The sequence below is a fragment of the Bos indicus genome, chromosome X (assembly GCF_029378745.1).
Source record: "Bos indicus isolate NIAB-ARS_2022 breed Sahiwal x Tharparkar chromosome X, NIAB-ARS_B.indTharparkar_mat_pri_1.0, whole genome shotgun sequence".
Classification (NCBI taxonomy): domain Eukaryota; kingdom Metazoa; phylum Chordata; class Mammalia; order Artiodactyla; family Bovidae; genus Bos; species Bos indicus.
The window spans coordinates 82,555,947-82,568,085 of record NC_091789.1 but is presented as its reverse complement, the minus strand read 5'-3'; the positions used below and the strand labels follow the sequence as shown (position 1 = coordinate 82,568,085).

The window sequence follows — 12,139 nt, the reverse complement described above, 5'->3', positions numbered from 1 at the left end:
ATTCTCAAAACAATGTCTGTTAGAAGCTACTAACTTCAACCTTACTTTTTATAAAACTAGGCAACTGGCTACCTGGCTACAAGTCTCCCCGAAGTGCCAGGTCCAGACTGGGTTTCAGGCCTATTCTTCTAAAAAGAAATGAGATTTATTTTGTCTATTAAAATTCCAGTTATCACTCCTCCAGCTACTTCTAATTGGGTCTGTTACACCAAAATGGCAGACCAAGGGATTGAGATTTTAATTATACAAGGCTCAGATCTAGGACTTGGAACTCAGGAATACTTCCAATTTAGTGTCTATTCTCTAAGCTGAGGCAGTCCTATGCCATATTTTGACAGGAAGTTATCACAGTCATGCCCAGTTCCCTAAATTAAAACTGAGCAAGACTCTGTGGGGCTCTGGAGTACAAATCTGCTCTGTGTTCTCCATTTCTTGTCTGTAAGATATAGGCTTCATTCAGCCTTCTTGACCTTCCCTGAGTTCCAAAAGGTGGATTCAAATAATTGCTAATCGGGGAAGGGAGGGGATACAGAAACAGAGGAGAAACAATCAAATGGTGGTACAGCCTTCAGACAGGCTCCTGGTTCCTACTCAAAAACAAACAAACAAACAAAAAACAATGTCTTTGAGTTCTTCTATAGAACTGGGGCCCCCACCCAGGTGGAGAATGGTAACTTCAGACTGAACACAAGATTCATGGAGCACAGCTCTGTTGCCTCACCACCAACCAATCAAAAAAAGTCACAAACCCTGCAGCCCTCACCCCAAATGTTGCCTTCTGTTTCTGGGGAACAGTGATGACCATCCTGTTAGGTTTCCTGCTTGGCCCCTGTCTATTTCATCTCTGAGAGGAGCCAACAGTTTCAAACTAAATTGCTGTTATTACAAGGGTGAATGCTGGTTTCAGGCAAAAAAAAAAAAAACATACCTTGACTTAGATCAGGTAGAGAAAGACTTCTGCTCTGCTAGGCAGGCCTATGACCATGCACAGCAGGAAGAAGTCACAGAAGAAGGAGACCTCCGTCCCAATTCCCAAGAGGTATCTTGAGTATGAAGTCTCTGGGGGGAGTTGTTAGGGGAAGCACACTAACTGAAACCACCCACCCTGGCCAGGCACCATAGTAACCATTTGCATGAGTTGTTTTATGACAGGAGGTCCTGGTAAGGAACATGGAACTAATAAGCTACCACCAACCAGAAGAGTTCAGGAAAGGTCAAAAGGAGACACCACATGTCCGACCACCTCCCAGAATCCTTCTCTCTGGCATCCATCTTGCTGAACAAGGCATACACCAACAGGGAGGACTCTGAGTCAGAATGATTGGCTAAAGACAACCCGGAAACTAACCCCATTACCATAAAACCTGGGACTGGAAGCCATGTGGCAGAGCTGTTCTCCTGGGTTCCCTAACCCTACTGCTCTCCACCCGGGTGTCCTTTCCCAGTAAAATCTCTTGCTTTGTCAGCACATGAGTCTCTTTGGACAATTGACTTCCTAGTGTTAGACAAGAGCCCGGTTTTGGGCCCTGGGAGGGGTCCTCCTTCCTGCAACACTAGGGTCTTCCTGCTGCTGCTAAGTCGCTTCAGTCATGTCTGACTCTGTGTGATCCCATAGACGGCAGCCCACGAGGCTCCCCCGTCCCTGGGATTCTCCAGGCAAGAACACTGGAGTGGGTTGCCATTTCCTTCTCCAATGCATGAAAGTGAAAAGTGAAAGTGAAGTCCCTCAGTCGTGTCCGACTCTTAGCGACCCCATGGACTACAGCCCACCAGGCTCCTCTGTCCATTGGATTTTCCAGGCAAGAGTACTGGAGTGGGGTGCCATTGCCTTCTCTGAGGGTCTTCCTACCTCTACTAAAATGCTTATGTGTATGCCTTACCTCTCTCAGTTCAGTTCAGTCACTCAGTTGTATCTGACTCTTTGTGAGCCCATGAATGGCAGCACGCCAGACCTCCCTGCCCATCAACAACTCCTGGAGCCCACCCAAACCCATGTCCATTGAGTCAGTGATGCCATCCAACCATCTCATCCTCTGTCATCCTCCTCTCCTCCTGCCCTCAGTCTTTCCCAGTATCAGGGTCTTTTCAAATGACTCAGCTCTTCACATCAGGTGGCCAAAGTATTGGAGTTTCAGCTTCACAATCAGTCCTTCCAATGAACACCCAGGACTGATCTCCTTTAGAATGGACTGGTTGGATCTCCTTGCAGTCTAAGGGACTCTCAAGGGTCTTCTCCAACACCACAGTTCAAAAGCATCAATTCTTTGGCTCTCAGCTTTCTTTATAGTCCCACTCTCACATCCATACATGACCACTGGAAAAACCATAGCCTTGACTAGACGGACCTTTGTTGACAAAGTAATGTCTCTGCTTTTTAATATGCTGTCTAGGTTGGTCATAACTTTCCTTTTAAGGAGTAAGCATCTTTTAATTTCATGGCTGCGAAGGAAATGGCAATCCACTCCAGTACTATTGCCTGGAAAATCCCATGGACAGAGGAGCCTGGTAGGCTACAGTCTATGGGGTCGCAAAGAATCGGACACGACTGAGTGACTTCACTTTCACTTTCAGTCACCATCTGCAATGATTTTGAAGCCCAGAAAAATAAAGTCAGCTACTCTTTCCACTGTTTCCCCATCTATTTGCCATGAAGTGATGGGACTGGATGCCATGATCTTAGTTTTCTGAATGTTGAGCTTTAAGCCAACTTTTTCACTCTTGTCTTTCACTTTCATTAAGAGGCTCTTTAGTTCTTCTTCACTTTCTGCCATAAGGGTGGTGTCATCTGCGTATCTGAGATTATTGATATTTCTTCCGGCAATCTTGCTTCCAGCTTGTGCTTCATCCAGCCCAGCGTTTCTCATGATGTACTCTGCATATAAGTCAAATACGCAGGGTGACAATATACAGCCTTGATGCACTCCTTTTCCTATTTGGAACCAGTCTGTCATTCCATGTCCAGTTCTAACTGTTGCTTCCTGACCTGCATATACGTTTCTCAAGAGGCAGGTCAGATGGTCTGGTATTCCCATCTCTTTCAGAATTTTCCACAGTTTCTTGTGATCCACACAGTCAAAGGCTTTGGCATAGTCAATAAAGCAGAAATAGATGTGTTTCTGGAACACTCTTGCTTTTTCGATGATCCAGTGTATGTTGGCAATTTGATCTCTGGTTCTTCTGCCTTTTGTAAAACCAGCTTGAACATCTGAAAGTTCACGGTTCATGTATTGCTGAAGCCTGGCTTGGAGAATTTTAAGCATTACTTTACTAGCGTGTGAGATGAGTGCAATTGTGTGGTAGTTTGAGCATTGTTTGGCATTGTCTTTCTTTGGGATTGGAATGAAAACTGACCTTTTTGAGTCCTGTGGCCACTGCTGGGTTTTCCAAATTTGCTGGCATATTGAGTGCAGCACTTTCACAGCATCATCTTTCAGGATTTGGAATAGCTCAACTGGAATTCCATCACCTCCACTAGCTTTGTTCGTAGTGATGCTTTGTAAGGCCCACTTGACTTTACATTCCAGGATGTCTGGCTCTAGGTGAGTGATCACGCTCTCTAGAAGCAATTTAACTTTCTTTTAAACATTTGCATCGTAACTAAATATTTAAGAAGCAAAGACCGTGACATCTATCATTTATCCTCAAATGGTTTATTAATAATAATAACTAAAACAGCAATAATAATAGGATAAGTAATAGAGGAATTCCCTGTTTTATTATTGCAATTTTTCTACAGAAAACTTAAAAGTTTCATATTTATATTACATTAACATTTACAAGAAAACTTAGAAGTTTTACATTTTTTAAAGACAAAAGGTAAAGATACATTGTGTTAGACAACACATGTGTACACACAGCCTTATGTGGGCCACCTTTCCTTGGGATCTTATTTAGATATTGCTCAGCAACAGTTCCAACTTGCTATTTGAAGCCCTCCCTCTTGAAGGTCACTTCACCCAGTGACTCTAAGGGAAAGAATTCAACTCTCTCTCATATCTCTTTCCACTTGGGAGAATATTTCAAGCACCATTACTACTTATGCTGAGTTTATCTAAATTTTTTTGCATGATTTTTCTAACAATATGGATGCCAGGGCTCAGACCTAAGTCATATTTAGATTTGGATAGAGTTGAAGTTCACCCCACTCCAGTACTCTTGCCTGGAAAATCCCATGGACGGAGGAGCCTTGTGGGCTGCAGTCCATGGGGTCGCTAAGAGTCGGACATGACTGAGCGACTTCACTTTCGCTTTTCACTTTCATGCATTGGAAAAGGAAATGGCAACCCACTCGAGTGTTCTTGCCTGGAGAATCCCAGGGATGGGGGAGCCTGGTGGGCTGCCGTCTATGGGGTCGCACAGAGTCGGGTCGGACACGACTGAAGCGACTTAGCAGCAGCAGCAGCAGCAGCAGAGTTGAAGTTAACTTCATTGTTCTATTATCATGGAAAAGCCTCCAGAAGGTAACCAATATGAATACTGGACCCATGTGGTCCAATTGCTGCAAGGAGTTATACTCAAAGACGTATGTTCAGAACAGCTTAAATAATTTTAAAATATTTCCATTTTTATCTTATGTCCCCTTTGGAATATAGAATGGAATCCAGTTTATACCAACAATACTTGTTTATATCCTATTTTATCTTTCAGTTTTCTTACACCTCCCACCCTAATATCTCTGGAGCTGCTCATTTGCAAAAATGCCTTCAAATACTCTTTTCCCTCTCTTTCTGCTGAATATCTTTCCTTTCTTTATTATGTAGATTAGTTTAGCTTCTTCTCTTTACATACTTCCTCTTCTTGGCCCACCTTTGAGACATTGTCTTCCTCAGTTCACTATCTATTTCTGTATCACAAAAGCTCCAGAACTCACCAGGTACTGAATTGGTCTCCTGGTGGGGGCTGCTAAACTGGAAAGACTACATCTCTTTACTTCCTTGAAGGAGAGAAGAGAAGAGATTGAGAACCTTGATGCTTTATTAATTAACTTTTTGCCCTTTCACCTAGGCAATAGGAGAAAAATGCATCCAGGGACCAACCCCTAGGACAATCCATATAATTCCTCCTGGCATCTCTTTCCCCCTTGGGGCTGCTTTTAATAGACCAAACTTGCAGTAAAAATTTTTCCATATCACTCTTTAAAAGATTATTAGGTTTGAAAAGCAGAAAAATATAAAGAAGAAATAAAAGACCTAAAATTCACTGGCCAGATAAACGTCTGACAGTATTTTTTAAATTAGTGTATAATTGCTTTACAACGTGTTAGTTTCTGTTGTAGAACAAAGTGAATCAGCTACATGTATACATACAACCCACTCCCCATCCCCACCTTTTAGGCCATCACAGAGCACTGAGCTGAGCTCCCTGTGCTATTCAGTAGCTTCCCATTAGCTATCTATTTTACATATGGTAGTGCATATATGTCAATGTTACTCTCTCAATTCAACACAGTGTTGAAAAGCAGAGGCATATTCTGCTGACAAAAGTCTGTATAGTCAAGGCTATGATCTTCCCATTGGTCATGTACGGTTGTGAGAGCTGGACTGTAAAGAAGGCAGAGCACCAAAGAATTGATGCCTTTAAACTGTGGTGCTGAAGAAGACTCCTTAGAGTCCCTTGGACAGCAAGGAGATCAAACCAGTCAATCTTAAGGGAAATCAACCCTGAATATTCGTTGGAAGTGTTAGGGGAAGCACACTGATTGAAACTGCCCACCCTGGCCAGGCACCATAGTAACCATTTGCATGAGTTGTTCTACGACAGGAGGTCCTGGTAAGGAACGTGGAACTAATAAGCCTTCACCAACCGGAAGAGTTCAGGAAAGGTCAAAATGAGACACCACATGTCCGACCACCTCCCAGAATCCTTCTCTCTTGCATTCATCTTGGCTGAACAAGGCGTGCACCACCAGGAAGGATTCTTGAGTCAGAATGATTGGCAAAAGACAACTCAGAAACTAACCCCATCACCATAAAACCTGAGACTTTGAGCCATGTAGCAGAACTGTTCTCCTGGGTTCCCTTACCCTGCTGCTCTCCGCCCACATGCTCTTTCCCAATAAAATCTCTTGCATTGTCAGCACATGTGTCTCCTTGGACAATTCATTTCCGAGTGTTAGACAAGAGCCCAGTTTCGGGCCCTGGGAGGGGTCCTCCTTCCTGCAACAGAAGGACTAATACTGAAGCTGAAACTGCAGTATCCTGGTTGTCTGATGTTAACAGCCAGCTCATTGGAAAAGTCCCCAATACTAGGAAAGATTGAGGGCAGAAGAAGAGGGCATCAGAGGATGAGATGGCTAGATGGCATCAGCGATGCTATGGACATGAATTTGGGCAAACTTTGGGAGATGGTGAGGGACAGGGAGGCCTGGTGTGCTGCAATCCATGGGGTCTCAAAGAGTCAGACATGATTGGGTGACTGAACATCAACAATAGGATCTATGCCCAGTAGTGGGATTGCTGGGTCATATGGTAATTTTATTTTTAGTTTTTCTAAGGAACCTCCATACTCTTCTCCATAGTGGTTGTATCAACTTACATTCCTACCAACAGTGTAAGAGGGTTCCCTTTTCTCCACACCCTCTCCAGCGTTTTACTGCTTGTAGTTTTCTTGATGATGGCCATTCTGACTGGTGAGAGGTGATACCTCACTGTAGTTTTGATTAAATTTATCTAATAATGAGTGATATTGAACATCTTTTCATGTGTTTGTTGACCATCTGTATGTGTTCTTTGGAGAAATATCTATTCAGGTCTTCTGCCCATTTTTTGATTGGGTTGTTTGTGTTTTTTGATACTGAGCTGCATTAGCTGCTTATATATTGTGAAGATTAATCTTTTGTCAGTTGCTTCATTTGCAAACATTTTCCCCATTCTGAGGGTTGTCTTTTCATCTTGTTTATGGTTTCCTTTGGTGTGGAAAAGCTTTTAAGTCTAATTAGGTCCCATTTGTTTATTCTTGTTTTTACTTTCATTACTCTGGGAAGTGGGTCAGAAAAAAAAAGAAAAGGATCTTGCTGCAGTTTATGTCAAAGAGTGTTCTGCCTATGTTTTCCTCTAAGAGTTTTATAGTGTCTGGTTTTACACTTAGGTCTTTAATTCATTTTGAGCTTAATTTTGTGCATGGTATTGTTAGGGGAAGCACACTAACTGAAGCCACCCAGGCCAGGCACCATAATAACCATTTGCATGAGTTGTTTTATGACAGGAGGTCCTGGTAAGAAACACGGAACTAATAAGCCACCACCAACCAGAAGTTCAGGAAAGGTCAAAAGGAGACACCACATGTCCGACCACCTCCCAGAATCCTTCTCTCTGGCATTCATCTTGGCTGATCAAGGCGTGCACCACGAGGAAGGACTCTTAGTCAGAATGATTGGCTAAAGACAACTCAGAAACTAACCCTATCACCATAAAACCTGAGACTTTGAGCCATGTGGCAGAACTGTTCTCCTGGGTTCCCTTACCCTACTGCTCTCCACCTAGGTACCCTTTCCCAATAAAATCTCTTGCTTTGTCAGCACACGTGTCTCCTTGGACAATTCATTTCCGAGTGTTAGACAAGAGCCCAGTTTTGGGCCCTGGAAGGGGTCCCCATTTCTGCAACAGTGTTAGGAAGTGTTCTACTTTCATTATTTTACATGTAGCGTTCCAGTTTTCCCAGCACCACTTAGTGAAGATACTTTTTCCTATTGTCCTTTTTTGGTCTTTTCACCCCATTGTCTGTTTTTTCCCCATTCTTGCCTCCTTTGTCAAAGATTAGGTGTCCATAGGTGCTTTCTATCCTGTTCCATTGATCTATATTTGTTTTTCCAATGATAGCATTTTTAATAATACAACGAATACATACATATGGCCAGAAAATTCACACATAATATAAGGATATAAAGAAAGAAATGTTTCCCTTCATCATCATGCTCCCCAGTTTCCTCCTCAACGGTAAAGGAACTAATAATAGTTTCTTGTTTATTCTTCCAGAAACATGTTTGTGCATATGTTAGCATGTGTGTACTCCATAATATCATCTCAAAAACTCTGGACAATAATGCAGCCTGAAAATAATTTTCCTAAATCAAGATGATAGGATAAAACTAGTAACAATGTTTAACTCTATTTGAGATTTGTGCTCTGGAATTACAGACACAATTTAGAAATCCCCTCACCATTTTGTGTTCTGAGAAATGGCTAACCACAAAGGGCCAACCTTTCCTCATATATTCTCCTCCATTTTTCTTCACAAGTTAAATAAAATTTGCTATTCACATTTCCTCCATAGCTCCCTTGTTTATCTGCCTCCATAAATTTAGGCCCTCTTCCATTTCTTTGAAACATTCTTCCACAGAAATGAACATTCTCCGTATTGCAATAGCATAAATAAAAGCATCTCCTTAATTGTCTAGTGCATTTTGCCTTTCATGTTGTTAAAGAAAAATTGTTCTGACACTTTACTAAGGAATAGTAATGATGATTTTTTCAAGGGACTACTGCAGTGGGGTTTGCACCAGGAGGGAGAGATCGAGCTTAAGTCTGAATAAAGCAAGGACAAGTAGAGATTTATAGCCAAGGAGCAAGGTAGGGGTCAGTGGGTAGAAAATTACTGAGAGGAAACATCAGAAGTGAGGGGGGATTCTGACTTGATAGGATTCTTGCTGAAGGCAGGCCAGGGTGGCCAGATGCCAAGGGTGAGGGATGAAGAATTTAATCTGATATCGAGGGTGATCAGATATTGAATGTGGAGATCCTTGCTAATCCATTTTAGCAGGATTTTTGCTAAAAATGAGTAATGCAAAGATGGACACAAAAGTCTATCTTTGAAAAGTTCAAGGCCTAGTTGTGAAGAGTGCTCAGAAGAGCCTGACTAAAGTTTGGTCAGAGAGTCTTGGTCACTATCAACAGAGAAATTCTGCTTTCTTTCTATAAGCAAAAAATATACACTAATCCCAACATTAGTCAAAACCTATGCATAACTTTTATTCTTTTCTCTTTCCCATTTCCAAATTTAAATTGTGAGAAGTGAGGTGTCAAAGAATCCTTTTTGTTCTTGACCAGGATGTCCAAATTCCTAAAGATGAATTCTTAAAGCCTTTAACATTATCATTTATCCATAGTAGTTCCCCAGAAATGGTTACTGATCAGCAAGTCCAATATCTCTCAGCAAACAGTAATAAAAATCACCATTATTTTTTATAGGTATTTTGTTGAAATTTACCCTCTTCCCTTTTTTTTTAAAGTGTTATGCCTAAACCTCCAGAGCCAGTCTTCAATGTTGCCTGTTCCATCACTTTTTCTCACCTTATTGGCAATGTCAATGAAAGGTTATGTAGGGCAAGACCACATGGCTTGGAGCCTAATCCAAGTTCCAATACTGCCTTTGATGGCAATACAAATGAAGAGGGTTAAATTATCAGGCAATGTTAGTTGCCAAGTTTAATGGCAGGGGAATGTCAGTAAGACTCTCATGATAATAACATTCTGAGTGGTCTTATTACTGTGATCTTGCCTGCAAACTGCCCATTCTTGGCACAATTACCACAGTGATTCACTTAATGACTAAATGTAATTTTGGTTGTATCCTGATCATGTAATGCCTCCCACCTCACTGAATAAAAGCCAAAGTTTTTCATCACAGCTGACAAGGCTGTATATAACCTGACTCTGTCACTCCAATTCTTTGCTATCATTCTCCCAACATTTGAACATCCTCATTACAAGCACACCAGTCTTCTTGCTATTTTTCAAATATATCTCAGAGACTTATTATTCCTCCTACCTGAATATTTTCCCCTAGATAATCACACAGCATATTCCTGCACATACTTTAAGTGATTTCTCAAAGATCATTTCTTCAAAGAGGCCTCGTTTTAGGGCCTTAAAAAAAGATAAATGCATATATATATGTACATATATATACATATATAGATGGAAGATTAACATTATATTGTCTTGTTCAAAAACATCTAAGCTTATCATTAAATTCATTAGGAGCTACCTGTGTTCCCTGGATCTCAGATCTCATCTATACCATGCCAATTTTCATATGAAATTTTAATTTCAATAATAAGAATGGGACAACATATATAAATTATGACATCCAGTTATTCTATTTACAAAGGTTAGGTATTACTAAGCAAAGAGTTTCATTGTGCAGATGATCACTGTGGGACACTGAGCAAATGACTCTAGAATTTGTCTATCAATGAAATAGAATAAATAAAGTACAGGTTCAGAATTGTATTGATGTTTTGATGTTTCTATTGATATACTGATGTTTATAATTGTTGTTTTCAGATTAATCAGGATTGTGCATTTTACTTCAGAATATTTAAAATTTAAAGCACTGGTTTAAATTACCAATAACTAAGTAAAATAGAGACTTTCAGCTTTCTGATCACTATACAAACAGCAAGTGCCCTGTGTTCCCTGGGTCTCAGTTTGCAGCTCTGAGAAATAAAGGGCTAGATGCCACCACACCTATGCTTCCTCTCTTATTTCAAAGTCTGACAGGGGTGAGGCACAGCATGGGGGCCAGAGGGGAGGTGTGGCCCCCCAAAGGACTGAAAACCCACAGGGATCATTGTTTTTCACGGACACAGGCCCCACACCAGGGTCAGTGGCAAAGACAGACCATATGGACAGAGTCTGTGGGAGTGGGCCCAGGGACCTGAGGGCCCTTCCTCTTGTTTCCAGAACACATACAGCTTCTCAATACCTCAGTACTTATGAAACAGCCTGGGAACCAGAAGACTTGGAAGTCAAACAGGTAAAATAAGGTGTTTTCTTATTTTTTTCCCTGAAAGTTTCACTTAAACATCTCCGTGTGTCCCTGGGCTCAGTAAGTAAAGAATCCACAGAACACTTTCCCATACTTTTCCCCTCTTTTTTCCTGTGTCACTTCCCTCCCCCCACCCCCCCACCCCCCCCACCCCCCACCCCCCCCCCCCCCCACACACACACACTCCCACATACATAGGAGAAGAGCAGCAGGGATGGAGAAAAGGGGCAGCCTTGTTTCCTACCCATCATGTCAATTGTCAAGGTCGATGGAAGCTAAACCACAAACACAGGTTTGAAGAAGGAAATATCTCGGCCCTCTGAAAGGGGTAAGGGGTAGGGAACTGGGAAGGAAACTTTTTTCAGAACAGTTGAACTATTGCCGTTCTTGGAGGCCTTGCAACCCACACTTGGTATCACAAAAGCCAGCAAGGGGAAGGGCACCCTGCTAATATGCAACTTCTACTCAGAAGAGTCACTGAAGGCTCAACAGTGAGCTTGGGGGTCCCAGGCCACTACTTTGAGAACCCCTGGTCTGATGAAGGGGAGAGCCTCACCTCTTCTCCAAGCCCCAGAAGTTGCGTGGTTATCACTGACATGACAAAATGTTCCAGAGGGTCATCTGCAGCCTTGACCATGTCTGCCTGGCCTGAAGAGAGGAGACCAAGCCTCCCCAAGGCTACCTTCCCAATCAACCAGAATTGACTGTTCCAGAAATGGGCACAGGCAGCCGGGAAAGGACTGCAGCACAGGATGGTCCCTGAGCCCCTGAGGTGGACTGGAGCACCTGCCCACCTGGCTAGGCTGCAAGCTCTGAGAGGGCAGGACCACATCCCACTTGTTCACTGTTCAGTTCCCAGTCACTCGGGTCACTATTTGTTGAATAAAAAAAGTAGCTAGGATACTCAGTGGCTCCTGGTGGGTAGTCAAGTTAGAGTCCCAGCTCAGGCACTTGGGAGAGTGAGGTGCTTATGACCTCTTTATGACTTATGTGGTGTGCACGCATGCATGTGTGCATGTGAGTGTGTCCTGTATTTGCCCAAGAGAACCCAGGAGCTTCCTGAGGGTGGGTGTCATAAACTGGTTTTAGTTCATGCCACAACTCTGCTCCTTAGGGGGCTGGCTCTCCACTTCACCATCAGCCACCCTGCCCAAGAAAGATCCCTCCTGAGGAGGTCCCCAGCTCTTTCCGACCCCAAGCTCCTCCCTGTCCCTGCTCTGTGTGGCCTTGTACAAGTCCCTGTTTCCTTATCTGGAAAGTGAGGATGTTGGGCTACATTAAGGGCAAGGAGCCACTTGGTGCCACAATTGCTCATCTCCATGATGTCTGAACACTGCTGCTTCCTGAATACCTCAGGGATTGGGAGCAGGGC

The 12,139-nt window shown here is 42.7% G+C and overlaps 1 pseudogene; it reads right to left on the bottom strand.

Annotated features, from left to right (window-relative positions):
• LOC109554856 (neurabin-2-like) overlaps nt 1–12,139 on the bottom strand; it is a 141,758-nt pseudogene that overhangs the window by 20,694 nt on the left and 108,925 nt on the right.